Source organism: Rhinopithecus roxellana, chromosome 3 (assembly GCF_007565055.1).
Source record: "Rhinopithecus roxellana isolate Shanxi Qingling chromosome 3, ASM756505v1, whole genome shotgun sequence".
Lineage (NCBI taxonomy): Eukaryota > Metazoa > Chordata > Mammalia > Primates > Cercopithecidae > Rhinopithecus > Rhinopithecus roxellana.
Window position 1 is genome coordinate 124,229,992 of NC_044551.1, and position 13,274 is coordinate 124,243,265.

General features: G+C 36.0%; 1 protein-coding gene across 1 annotated transcript in view; it reads left to right on the plus strand.

The window, feature by feature from the left end:
• The first annotated feature begins 7,382 nt into the window (after nt 1–7,382).
• The window catches only part of ITGA1 (integrin subunit alpha 1), a 328,522-nt gene continuing 322,630 nt past the window's right edge, over nt 7,383–13,274 (plus strand). The window contains exon 1 of the mRNA XM_030927043.1: nt 7,383–7,437. The gene's annotated coding sequence lies outside the window, so the exon portion shown is untranslated. The remainder of the gene's footprint in view (nt 7,438–13,274) is intronic.

Genomic DNA, 13,274 nt, shown 5'->3' on the forward strand with positions numbered 1-13,274 from the left:
ATAAGCCCACCAAGACTAAGGAAAATGCTTGCCACAAGACTTAGCTTTCCTTCATACAGTAAGATTACATTGATTCAGAATGATATCAAGATGCTTTTAACACTGAAATCAGGAAATTTATGTCTGTGGCAGTTGCAAATATTTCTACCAATCCTGACAGAAGAACAGAGGCCTGAGAAAGTCTGAAGAAATGAAAGGAACTCAATCAAACGTGAATCCAGGAAGCTCTGAGGATTGAGTGAGATTAATTCCAGGAAGGTAAGCAGCAAAATCTAAAATGTCTTTACTCTCAAAGAATTCATGTTCCACCAATGTAATGAATCTTTAAGATGGCCGTCATTTGGATTCAGCCTTAAGAAAAACTATCATGCATCAAAAAAGGTATTTTTCTCATTAATTTCACAGCAGAACATCAACCAAAGCAATTCAAATGGATCAGCTCCAATTCATCTGGAGTGGTCAAACTGTGAGAAGGATTTCCAATCACACAATCAAGACCAGAAATAAAAGCTATATCAAAATATAGTCATCTCTTTCCTCCTTACCCCCTCCTTTCCACCAACTACCTTACCCCATGACCTCAAATAATCACTGAATCTGGGAAACATTAGAGTAGAGTTTGCTCTAGCTGACCTCCATCACTGTCCCCAGTAGGTGAAGATAGTCTCTGAGGTAGCGAATGTCAAGGTTTAGTGTGAAGTGTAATGTTCATTTCAGACACAAAAACACTCGTTTAGAAATAAAGAGGCCATTGATGGAGAAGTGCATGAATGTCTTACAAGCCTAGAACAATATTCTGGGTGAGGAAGTGATAAATGATAAGTTATTCTAACCACACCTGCTACTCGTTAAGTGACAGAAGCCTCTTGGCCACCATTAATACTTTCAGCATCAGTCAGAGGAAATACAGGGCTTTGTAAAGGAAAAAATATTTTTAAACGGTGGTGGTAGAACTGAGCAGATGTGCATCTATTCACTGATTACATTACAGTGGGATTTAGTGAATAAAGGTTTAATAATTAAAGATGAGGCATAAACAACATAGAACAAACACAAGGTATCTAAGACATTAAAGACGTTCAGTTTAACTCAGAAAGACTTTGTTCTAGTACTCACTCTGCAGTTAACACTGTGTAATTAAAAGTTATTTATTAACTACTGGGACTTTCTTCAGAGTTTCTATAAAATGAGATTTCCTATACATAGTTTTTGGATTTAGGGGTTTAGGGTGAAAATGAAGACTATAAATAGGAGCCAATCCTTACTCCACAAAATGGGAATTTCACTGCTTTAAGAATTTGTATTAGCAACATGATGTGGCCCCATAGGCTCTTACAAGGCACTGTCACTGGAGAAGAGCAGAGGTGTGAAGATAAGTCCTCCTTGTCTTCTCAGACTGAATATGGAAGCTACCCCAAGAATGGTCTCACTGAGATTGGGAATGAGGACAAGGGAACTAGCAAAAGTGCAGACCTCTGGAAACACTGAAATTTGTACATTTCTCTCTTTCTAACAGGAATCACTGCTGCAACCCAAAATTTAAAAGCTGCATTGGAAAATAGATACCAGACTGGAGTTCCATCATCCTTGTAAGGCTAGTTCCTTGAGAGTTTGACTCTAACCGTGGATTGAGTCAGAAAAAGAAAAGGAAATGTAGTAAATCTGCAGTGAATTAATTTTCTATTAGAAAATCATTTGGCCCAATTTGTCAGAGTCTGACTTTCTTGAAAAAAAATTAGTAGGAGCTTTAAGTCTTTGGGACCACTAAGGGATAATTTTAATCATTACTGCTGAGCTACTCTCTGGCTCCAAATCTATCTCTAGTGGCCTTTCAGTGTGACTACCTTCTTCCCAGTGTCTACATGGGCACTGAGGGAAAGCGATTTGATCACTCACTATCGAAATCTTGATTAAGAGCAAGTGTTCTCTCAGGGTACTTTAGGTCTCTCTCAGGGATCTGATTTTTTTTGTTGTTGTTCTATCTCAACAGCTAAGTTACAACATTTGCTATTTAAAGTTGCAACCACAAGATAGCAGGATAACTTAATTTGAGTTTCAACTGGTGAGGTCATGGATTCTAAAAACTGATAAGATGGGAGACCATGGCAGATGGGTCACCTAAGTTCAGGAATTTGTGACCAGCCTGACCAACATGGCAAAACCCCGTCTCTACTAAAAATACAAAAATTAGCCAGGCGTGGTGGCGGGTGCATGTAATCCCAACTATTCGGGAGGTTGAGGCAGGAGAATTGCTTGAAGCCGGGAGGTGGAGGTTACAGTGAGCTGACATAGTGACATTGCACTCCAGCCTGGGCAACAAGAGCGAACTCCATCTTAAAAAAAAATTAAAAAACTGATAAGAGCAAATTATAGAAACATGATTATGATGTGGTACAGGATAAAATACAATTAGATAAATTTCATTGTTTAAAAAATATTTTTTAAAATGCCTGAATGTATTATTTTATTAATAGTCAATGATAAAGAAATATCAATATATAGAAATTTATAAATTACACAGCAAAGTGAGTATATTACTAATATAATGATAGCCATTAATATAAAAATCCCTTTTAAGTTATCAGAGATAAAAATAATGTATGTAAACGTGTGTTTGTTAATAATTTCTAGCCTTTATTATTGGCAATAAGTGTTGCTGTAAAATTTGTAGGTGAATTATAGAACTGACATTAAAAAGGAAGAGAATATTGCATTGTTCGTTTTTAATTAACTCCTGAAGTAATAAAATGTTCTCTAAGAATATTTGAGCAGAATAAAATGTTTCATCTTAATAGTCATGGATGATTCTTCACAGAGCTAAACTATAAACTTGTCTCAAGAATTTCAGCCAGTCCCTGGAGATTTCACAGAGCTTCCTTCACATCTCTCCCTAAGAAGAGAAGCCTGAGAAAACAGATGGGTCTTCCTCTGTGACTCTGAGATCAGCAGCCCAGCCTCTGGCAACTAATCAAGAGGAAGAATTCCAGGGCCAATGACCCTTCTGAACAAAATATTCTGCTTCCTTTTTCCCAGAACTCAAAGTGAAACTCAAATTTATGCATCGTTGGTTATCCTGTGTCTCAACAAATAGTCAATGATAAAGAAATATCAATATATAGAAATTTATAAATTACACAGCAAAGTGAGTGTATTACTAATATAATGATGGCCATTAATATAAAAATCCCTTTTAAGTTATCAGAGATAAAAATAATGTATGTAAACGTGTGTTTGCTAATAATTTCTAGCCTTTATTATTGGCAATAAGTGTTGCTGTAAAATTTGTAGGTGAATTACAGAACTGACATTAAAAAGGAAGAGAATATTGCATTGTTTGTTTGTTTTTAATTAACTCCTGAAGTAATAAAATGTTCTCTAAGAATATTTGAGCTAAATGTTCCCCCAGATTTCATACAAAAGAAGAAAAGGAAAAGATAGACGAAGTTGGGAGAGTGCACATGCCCCTTAGGTAATAGAGTCACTCTCAGGAGAAGCCAAATAGCTCATAAGATTATGTTGCAATTATGAAGTGAAGTAAAATAAGAATAAAATGAAGTAAATTAGCCTTGAATTGATATCAACAAAAGTGAAGGTACTAAACTTTATAAGAATGAAAAGTCAGTACCACAATTGGGGGCTTAAGTATATGAAGTGTATGATATGATGGGATACTATGCAAAATATTTTCTCAGTTTAAGGATTTTTGAAAACATTTTCAAGGATGAGTCAATATGTTTTTTCTCTACATTAGAAACAAAAACTCAGTAAATAAGTCCTGGAAAGACTATGAGCATCTTTATTTTGATTCCTGTCTCCAGAAAGACTTGATCTCCTAAACAATATATAACAAAAATTTTGAGGTTATTACCTGTTTTTACATAATCATGAATGGAAGTAAGGAACCAAAAGATCGTGTTCTACTTTTATCAAAAATGTCTCCTCTCATTGTATTTTAAATACATTATTCCTCAGACACTAACACAAATTATCTTTCATTTCAACTAGTAATTAGAAAAGAAAAACAGATATTATGGTCTCTTTAAAATGCTGTGTATGTGTGTGTGTGTGTATGTGTGTGTGTGTTGACAAGAAAAATATTCATACTTGAAGGAAACTAATTTCATCTTTCTTGCTCTAAGCTATATAAAAAAGGAAGGAAGAGTTTTGAAGGAAGACAATCTTTTTCTATATTATGTAGAGAAAACAATATGAAATTAGTTTCCTTTAAGCACAGATATTTTTCTTTTCAACACACACACACACACAATGACAAATCACATCACAGAAAGACTTTAGGCCAGCTTCTCCTTGCATCCTTTTCCCAAAGCCATGTTTGTATTTTAATCTAAAATTTGATGAACCCCAAATTATAGCTCCATCACAGACTGCCCTCCTGCAATCATATTTCTATGTTTAGCTGCCTCATGGATACCTGGAAGGTCTAGAGGCTCCACAAGTTCAGCCAGTTCAAAGCTTTAAGGAATGGATGAGTACATCTTTTCCTGCCAAAGTATTTTATCTGCATTGTATATTTTCTTCATTGACTCCATTACCACCCACTTACCAGTCATTCATTCCTTGGGTTCTTTCTCCTCCTCTTCCTTGCCACTGCATTAAGACAATATCTCTCTGCCTATTGTATTCCATCAAAATTTTAAGTTACCTCTGCTGCTTCCCATTTTGAATCTTTCCATTCTCCTACCAAAGAGGACTTTCAGTAAAGCACATCTAGAAAAGTTACTCTTCCTACTTAAAACTTTTAATGGCTTCCCTATAGGAGAAAACCAAAATTACTTAAGATAGTATATAAAGTCCTCCACATATGCTTACAGTTAAGGCTTCAGGTCTAAACCATTACCTTACCACTACCCTTCCTTCTTTATGTATTGTTCACGTTGTGTTCTAGACACTCAGAATTACATGTAGCTTTCCATGTGTCATGCTGTTTCACACCTCAAGGCCCCTGCTGAAATTCTTCAGACTCTTTAGGATTTCATCATTTTTATACTCCTGGATAAACTTTCTTTGAGTACTTTAAGATCCAGATTTCCCAGGATTTCTTACTCTACAAAATTGTCCTTAAGTCATCCACTCAGATTTCATTACTCTTTCCTTTGTGCCAGACTGTACCCAGAACACAATTTAATATTCAAGCATACACTGTATTTTAAAATAATTTCCAGAATGTCTTTCCTGATAGGCCTTGAAATCCATATAACAGAGAAATGTGTTTGTTTCCCCTGTGTATTCCCAATACTTAGAGATGGGTGGTATGTAGGAAACACTAAAACTACTTAAATTAAAAAATAGTCAAGAACTGAATAAGATTATATGAGTTTAACAAGGTATATGCCATTATTCTAAGTATTGTATGGAATACAAATGCAAATAAAACAGTGTTCCCCTCTTCATGAGCTAATAGCACGTTTATAAATAAGAATATATAGCAAGATAGAAAGTGACTCTGCTGTGGGAAATCAGAGAGAGTGTTTTTTTGTTTGTTTTGTTTTGTTTTTGTTTTTGTTTCCTGTTTTCAATCAAAAGGTCTAGAAAGTTTTCATGGAGAGAGAGGAATTCGGGTAGAGATGTGAAATGAGAGTCATGAAGCCCAAATCTGGACTGAAGTACATGGGCTTTAGCTGGAATTAATCAGGAGCCCTCAAAGTTTCACAGCATGAGAATAAATATTCAGAGCTAAGCTTCAACATGGTTAATTTGAGAGCAGTAGTTAGGATAAACAGAATCAGTGAAGGCTGGGAACAGAGAGGCTATTTAAATAATTATTATAATTAATCATAATTATTAATTGTTAATAGTTATTCTATATTTAATTATTTAATTATTATAGTTATTCAAACTATTCCAAAGGACTTGATATTTGAATCTTAGAAATGGATGGGGTTGGAGAGCTCCCGAGGGAAAAATGGCGGATAGGAGGCAAGACTAGATTGGAGACTCACTTGCATTATGAACTTTTGCTCCAGAACTGCTGCAGGAATATACCAGGAAAGCCCAGAGAATCCACAGACCCTCTGAAGGAAGCGGATTGCTCCTGCAGGACTGCAGAGACAGCCCAAATACTTGTCTGCCTAGTCGAGGAGGAGTGCCTCCCAGGCTTGGAGGGCTGGTGGGAGTGTTGACCCTACCTACCTCACATGTGCCAAGACTCTTATGTCACAAGCAGCACCGTGCACAACGTGGATCAGCTGAAGATGCTCCACAGGAAGGAGGAGAGTCACAGCCCATGTCCTGGCCGCGAAGTGAGAGAGCACTGCCCAGAAGGGCAACTTGGTTGGCTTCTGAGAACGGGACTCTGTGCTTCAGGGAACATCTGATGGCTGAGGTTTGTGTGCACGGCAGCTGCGGGACAAACTGTTGATGCTGAATCGGCAGAAACTGTCACAGAGGGCAGCAGGGACAGGATTGGAAAGGACTTGCAGCCCGGAGACCCCGTGTGGCCCCAGCTGGCCCCAAGCTGATCAAGTGATGGGCAAGTCATGTGACCTTCCCCAGGCTCTGTTTCCGAATCTGCAAAAGGGAAGTGGAGGCTGCCAGCCTGGGCGACAGAGAAAGACTCCATCTCAAAACAAAAAACAAACAAATAAACAAAAGTCTTTGATTCTCAGAGAGCATTCGTTTAATATAATTTTAAAAAGTGGCTTTAATAAAACCTCAAAACTGTTAAGACATCTTCTAGGCTTCCCGGATTCTTGACATGTAATCGTTCTGTTCAGAAAAGTTTATAGAATTCAGATAATTCTGTATAAGTTATGGAGATCCGCAATACTTCTTTGTTGTTGAGATTTAAAGTTCTAAGATCAATAGACATCAAAATATTAAAGGCTCTTCAAAAAATTGTGGGTTTTTTTCTTCTGTTGTATACATTTGAGTCCTGCATGCTGTGAAATGCTGAGAATAGAAGCATTAAATTGGTTTCTCTCGGGGGAAAACATAAAAAAATGGGGTTGCAGCTGGGAAAGCAAAGAGATAGGAACACACATGGGACATTTGGAGGACAGGATCCTTGAAACTTGGCAAAAGATTTCACAGAGCCAAACAAAAGGCATATGCACACAAGAAGAATTAGGAGTTGTGAATCTGAGGAACTGAAAGAATCGCCGTGCCATTAAGAGAAACAGGGAAAATATGAAGAAGAGCTTTGGAAAGAACATTACCTCTGTTTTTTTGTCAGGAAAAGATCTTGGCCTTTCATACAAAGATATTTAAAGACATCGGAATGAGTGTTAATGCCCAGGAATAAAATGTAGGAAATGTACAAAAGAAACCTGGGAACAACTTATATGTAAGAAACTGGAGGAAGAAAAGAATGCCAGAAAAGGAGGAGAAAACAGGAAAACAATCATGAGATCGTGAACATTCAACCAAGGGCAAAGTGTCAGCATGAAGGTGCTGTTGACAAGATCTAAGGATGCTGAGGTATTGAAGATATGTGGTCCAATACAGTAGCCAATGGCTATGTGTGCCTGTTTCAATTTAAATCAGAATAAATTTAAAATGTATTTCCTCAGTTGCGTTAGCCACATTGTAAGTGCTTAATACCCAGACGAGGCAAGTGGGTTGTGTATAAAAATAGTGCAGCTATAGAACAAATTTATTTTGGCAGAAAGTTCCTTTAGACAGTATTGGATTGAGGAATATAAAGACCTGAAATAAAACTCAACATGAAGGTGGTCTGTCAAGGCAGTTAATGAGTTAGGATTAGATCAGAATTAATTCCTCACTCTTTCACTTACCCTAAGTGTGTCCTTCTACAAATTACTTAATCTCTTTAGAGCCAATTATTAGCATTTATCTCCTGGAGTTGTTTCTTAAGTGATTAAACGGTAATATGTCTGTATTTCATTGTTATTCCTGGACCACTGTTAGTCCTCAATAAAGGGAAAGAGCAGCTGCAGCAGTGGAATACTGAGGGGTTAGAAGCCCTATTGCTATTAATTGAAAAGAAAGTCGGAGGTTAATACGTGGATGCTACAGGCCTAGACCACACTTTAATCGATCCAGAAAGCTCAGAAGGCAGATTGTGTGGGTAACAGTTTGCAGAGGAGTTCTTTTCTGGTAAGTTTCCTAGAGGAAGCATGGGCATGAGGGGACAACAGAGAAAGTATGTGAAGAGGGAACAACTAAAAAGAAAGCTGGAAAGGCTGTGTAAGCATCAATCTATGTCTTCTGATTGTTGAAGGGATGGTTGTGTTGTCTGACAAAGATAATATCACACATCAGTAGGGACATTAGATACGGGAATTTTTATTGGGGAAAGGCAAGGAGGAAGTCAAAGTAGGACCAAGAAGTGATCCCCATTCCCCCTGAAATAGCTTTATTACTAGGACAAGAATTGGTTTGATTTCTAAAACCTTAACCTGACTTTGTTGGTATTTGCCGCCTCCTGAAGTCCTATGTTAACAAACATTCTGAGGCTGTATTTGGACTCATTGGGAAGTAGTGAATGAAAAAAGAACAATTTCATGGACACAGAAATCTTGCCCTAAGTTCAACAGTGCATATGAACCTGGTTTAACTGGTTTCAAGTGACAAATGGTCACAGCCAGAAAGAACCATCATTGGCTTTTTCTGCCCTGAAGGTTTCTTGCTTCTGGGACACACAGACTTCGACTTCAAGGACTTAGATTCTGCCTCTGGAGAACTATGCTTTGGTGTCTCACACCCATGTAACCCACAGGTCATATCCTATTCCTTCACCAAATCATAGTAATTCCCAGCTGCAATTCCCCATCCTTCCTGTGCTTCAAGACTTCAGATGGCCTCAATGCAAAATTAATCCCCACTAGCACTCCAAGATCCCCTGAGGCACTCCTGCCCCCTCCCATAGTGAATGCTGATATTCTTTCCAAAGAGCATTAGTAGCCACTTGAACCTTGAAAGACAGAGAATAGTTCATTGAACCAGTTAGAACATCTAAGTCATGGAAGATGGAAGCTGGGGTGAAAAACAGAGTAGTGATACAAAGAATTTAGTCTAGACCCTTTTTTGCTTTCTTACATTTCCATGTGGGAATGAAAATGATGAATATTGAACTGATATAAAGAAATGCCTCATTAAATATGATTTTACAAATTGAGAACCTAGAAAGGGAAATTTTAAATATTCTTTCTTGCAGTCTCCATATATTATTCATTTTTGTATGAACTTTAAATACCTACTAATCATCAATCAATGCATTTGACATTGGTGACAAAATTATGAACAAGATGCCACTTCTGACTTCAGGGCAATTAAGGTCTTGCATCTAGTGGCCACAGAATGATTTCTGTTGCTTTTAAATGAATTAAGGAAAATAATAAAAGTTTTATTTGACTACACATAAGGGGAAATTAATTGCAATAATTATGTGAGCATTTACATATATTGTGCCTAAAAACGTCCTAGAACAATAATCATAGTGATCACTAAATGTATCAGAACAACTTAGTCATAAGATATATTTGATTAGAATATCTAATTAACTTTAATGTATTAGATTCTCTTCATAATTTTTAGTCATAGTCCTGTATGCCCCATACTTGAAGAAAACATAGAGAATATTGCTCACATCTTAGTTCTCAATGAATTAAAAGCCCAACATAGCTGCTTATTCCTACCCCCCTTCCACCCACACCAACAAAATACTCATTTTGGGAAGAAATGCTAACTTTGACCTGAATTAGGTCAAGGTTTGCCAAAAATATAGTGGCGAGACATTACCACACATTTAGTTCTTCTGATTTCATATTATTTTTCCTTCTTAAATTGAGTCATTTATGATAGGCTTATGGATAACTCAGAGAAAATGGAAGAATTGGTTTGAATGATTTTGTTTAGTAGGAAAAAAGATGGAAGTATAGCTAATCCTTAAGGTTTTATTCTCCATGATCAAATGACTTTGAAAAATTAAAGAGTTTGGAAAATGAGACAAGGAGTGTTGAAGCTAAAACAGGGACCTCTCAGAAGTTTGTTGAGCTAGACTGAAAAAAAAAAAAAAAAAAAAAAAAACAGAGGACTGTGAAATTCAAAGCCTTGCTCTTTGAATCTCAGTGCTGTTACACAGGAGCTACATGGCTTTTGGAGTCCAATAGAGCCTTTCATTTCTCTCTGAGGCAAAATGTTTATATATAGATATAAGAGCTCTGTAAATCAACCAAATCAGTGCATCAACTTTCTTTCTGTTTATATACACTAAGCATATGCTTCCTATGACCACTTCAAAAGAAATATAACTTTCTTGAATATTATTTAAGTGCAGCTCGATGGCTGTGAAAGAGAGAAAGTATAACTGATTTTGAATCTTTTACTATATGGGTGGAGAAAGAAGGAAGGAGTGATTGAAATGTTACACTGACCAGTCTAGGAAATGGGTAATAACTTGTGATTAAATGCAGATGTTAACCTGAAAAATTCAGTTAATCACAGATATTAAACATGCCTGGAAGCCATAAAAAGGCAGAAGGTAAACCAATGAATAATCTTGCGTTGAAATTGTGTAGTAACACACAATTCACACTGGAATAACATAATGGACTAAATTTAAATTACTTCAACTTTTCCATCTCATATAAATGTTTACATACAAATGAACAGACCATTACATGGACTAGTAACCAGGGAACATTGGCAACTTGAATATATCAAAATCAAAATGGAAAGATACATGAACAACAGGTGTGTAAGTACTATTCAGAAAGCTGAAAAATATTCCATTTGAGTAAGCATAAACCACATTAGAAACAAACATTATAAATAGGTTTTAAAATCCAGAATACCTGTTACATCTAGAGATAGTGCACTAATATAAAAAGCAGATCATAATTTGCCATAAGTGGTGCTTGGAAATCACAACTAGGCATTTCATAGCTTAATGCTCCACAGTCTAGTACTGGACTTGGGATATAATAATCAACACTCAATAAATGTTGGTTCTGATTTATTGTTAGCAGTGCTCCTCAAAATAAAAAAACAGAATGTTCTATAAATAAGAGGACTTCAAAAACATTCAAATAAGCAAGTGTAATTGCTACTATAATACATATATTCATACATTTTGCCAATAGTCACCACTCTTTGCCACCTCTAGTTACCAATCTAACATTGCTGACAAGCACCTATATTTCACTTTGAGTTCCAATCAGTCTCGCATTCATCATTTTCAGCTGCTGATTTATCACTTTCAGCAGCTGGTTCTTCAAAGCCCACTGTAAATATGGGCAGGAGCTTGGTGATAGAATAGGATAACCACAAGTTGCAAAGTGGCTTTTGCAAACAGAAAATAAAACTATTTCCCACCATTTCTGCTTTCCAAGCACCCTCCAAGATGTAGTCTAGCAAACTGTGGGGACTCCCCATGTCCGTATTTCAAAAAATTTCAGTCTTGAAAGTCACAATCTTGGCCAAATTACATTAGACTAATCGAAAGAGTATTTCAAAAGTTATGAAGTAATGGACAATCAAAATAAAAAGGAGTTTAATGTTGGGGGAAATCACTGAGACTGAAAATTGTGAATTCCTAGTATTATTGATCCAATTGCTGATGGAGTTGAGGTTTTTTGGTTGTTTTTTTTTTTTTTTTTTTTTTTTTTTTTTTTTTTTGGTAGATTAAAAGACTGAGGCATTGTTGTTGGTCTATAGAGAGAGTTTTATTGAAAAACAAATGGAAAGAGTAATCAATAGAATTGGCAAATAGCTATTATAATAATAACAGTAATAATGAAAACAAAACCCTAATTGCACATGTAATTCTGCATGGAATATGAAGGAAATGGGGCCAAACAGATGACTGAGTGGAAGGATAAGAGCATTTAAGGAGTCAAAGAGCAGTGGCTGTGCTAGTTAGATTGTGACCACACAGATTCTCTGACCCATGAGACACATTGAATGTGAAGAAGGAACCTGCAGTCTTTTTGAGGCAAGAATGGAAGATGAAGAACATGAAAGTTAAAAGTCACCTCTAATCTCACACCTAGTCTTTTTTTTTTTTTTTTTTTGTAACTTTCAAATGTAATTTCTTGCCCATTCAAGCATACAAACATTTTTAATGAGCCAATGACTGGCCAAGTTAGTAATGTTATCATTGTGTTTCTACAGATCAGTCTTCTTGATCATAGGAAAAAATACTCTACAAAACAGAGGCTGAAAAAAAAAAAAACTGCAAAACAAATTCCAACTCAATTTCCTGTGTTGAATAGGAAAACTTAATATACCAAAGAGCATTGGTAGTCATTGTCACAAGTGGAGTCTTAACTGTAACTTCTTAAGTTTCAGTTTCTCATTCAGGATCTATGTCTATCAACAAGGAAATATAAATACATTTGTTCAATTAGAGAGAAACTAATTCTTCTGACATTTTTCTTCCTTGTTATTCCCCTGGGCACACTCCTGAAATAAAATAGAATCATTTGCATCATCTTTTATTCAATTTAAGTTTTAACTATAATTGAGTATATCCAGGGATAAAATAATGAGTATATTTAAGGATAGAAATAGAGTCTGTAACCTCTTAAGAACTTAGTGAAATTCTATCTCTTGTAAGTTGTGGTTTACCCAGGCAGCTTTGCCACAACATCTCCACTCCATTTGATGAGGTTAGTCACCTTGTTTTCACAGGCCTCTTCATGTGTAAGACTTTTCATGGTTCAGCAATGCTGGCTCCATCACCAGAGATCTTTCCATGTTTCTTCACCTTCTAAAATCTTTGTAGATTTTGAAGTTTATATTTAATCTTGAGGTTTCTTCATCTGAAAGCAATGATTCTGTTTGAAGGGATCAGAGTTCACTTCAATGCATCATAGCATAAAATAAGAAAGTATCGATAAAGCAGCCTGCAAATATTAACAAATTGAAATTATAAATCCAGTTGATCTTAGCATACCACAAATGCTTTTTATTCAGAAAATACATTCATTAAAGCCAGGAGCAAATACATTGTTTGTAACTCCAGTGCCTATAAGAGTGCGTAATTTACAATAGGTGCTCGACAACTATTTATTGACTGACAGTGAATGACTGTTGACAGAAAAATAATTTAGATTTAGAAATGGCCTTAATTGAAGGATCCTGATGCCTATAACATTTAATTTTCTGTCCTAGAAAACTGGTTGGGGTAAGGGATGGTCAGGTGAAAGTGCTAGATAATTATCTGTGATCTTGTCTGAGATTGCTAACTCAGTAAAAGATACAAAGTGAAGCTCAAAACACTCAATTGTGTTTCCACCATGTCTTTTTTTAAAAAAAATATTTTGAAATAATTGTAGACTCATATACAATTA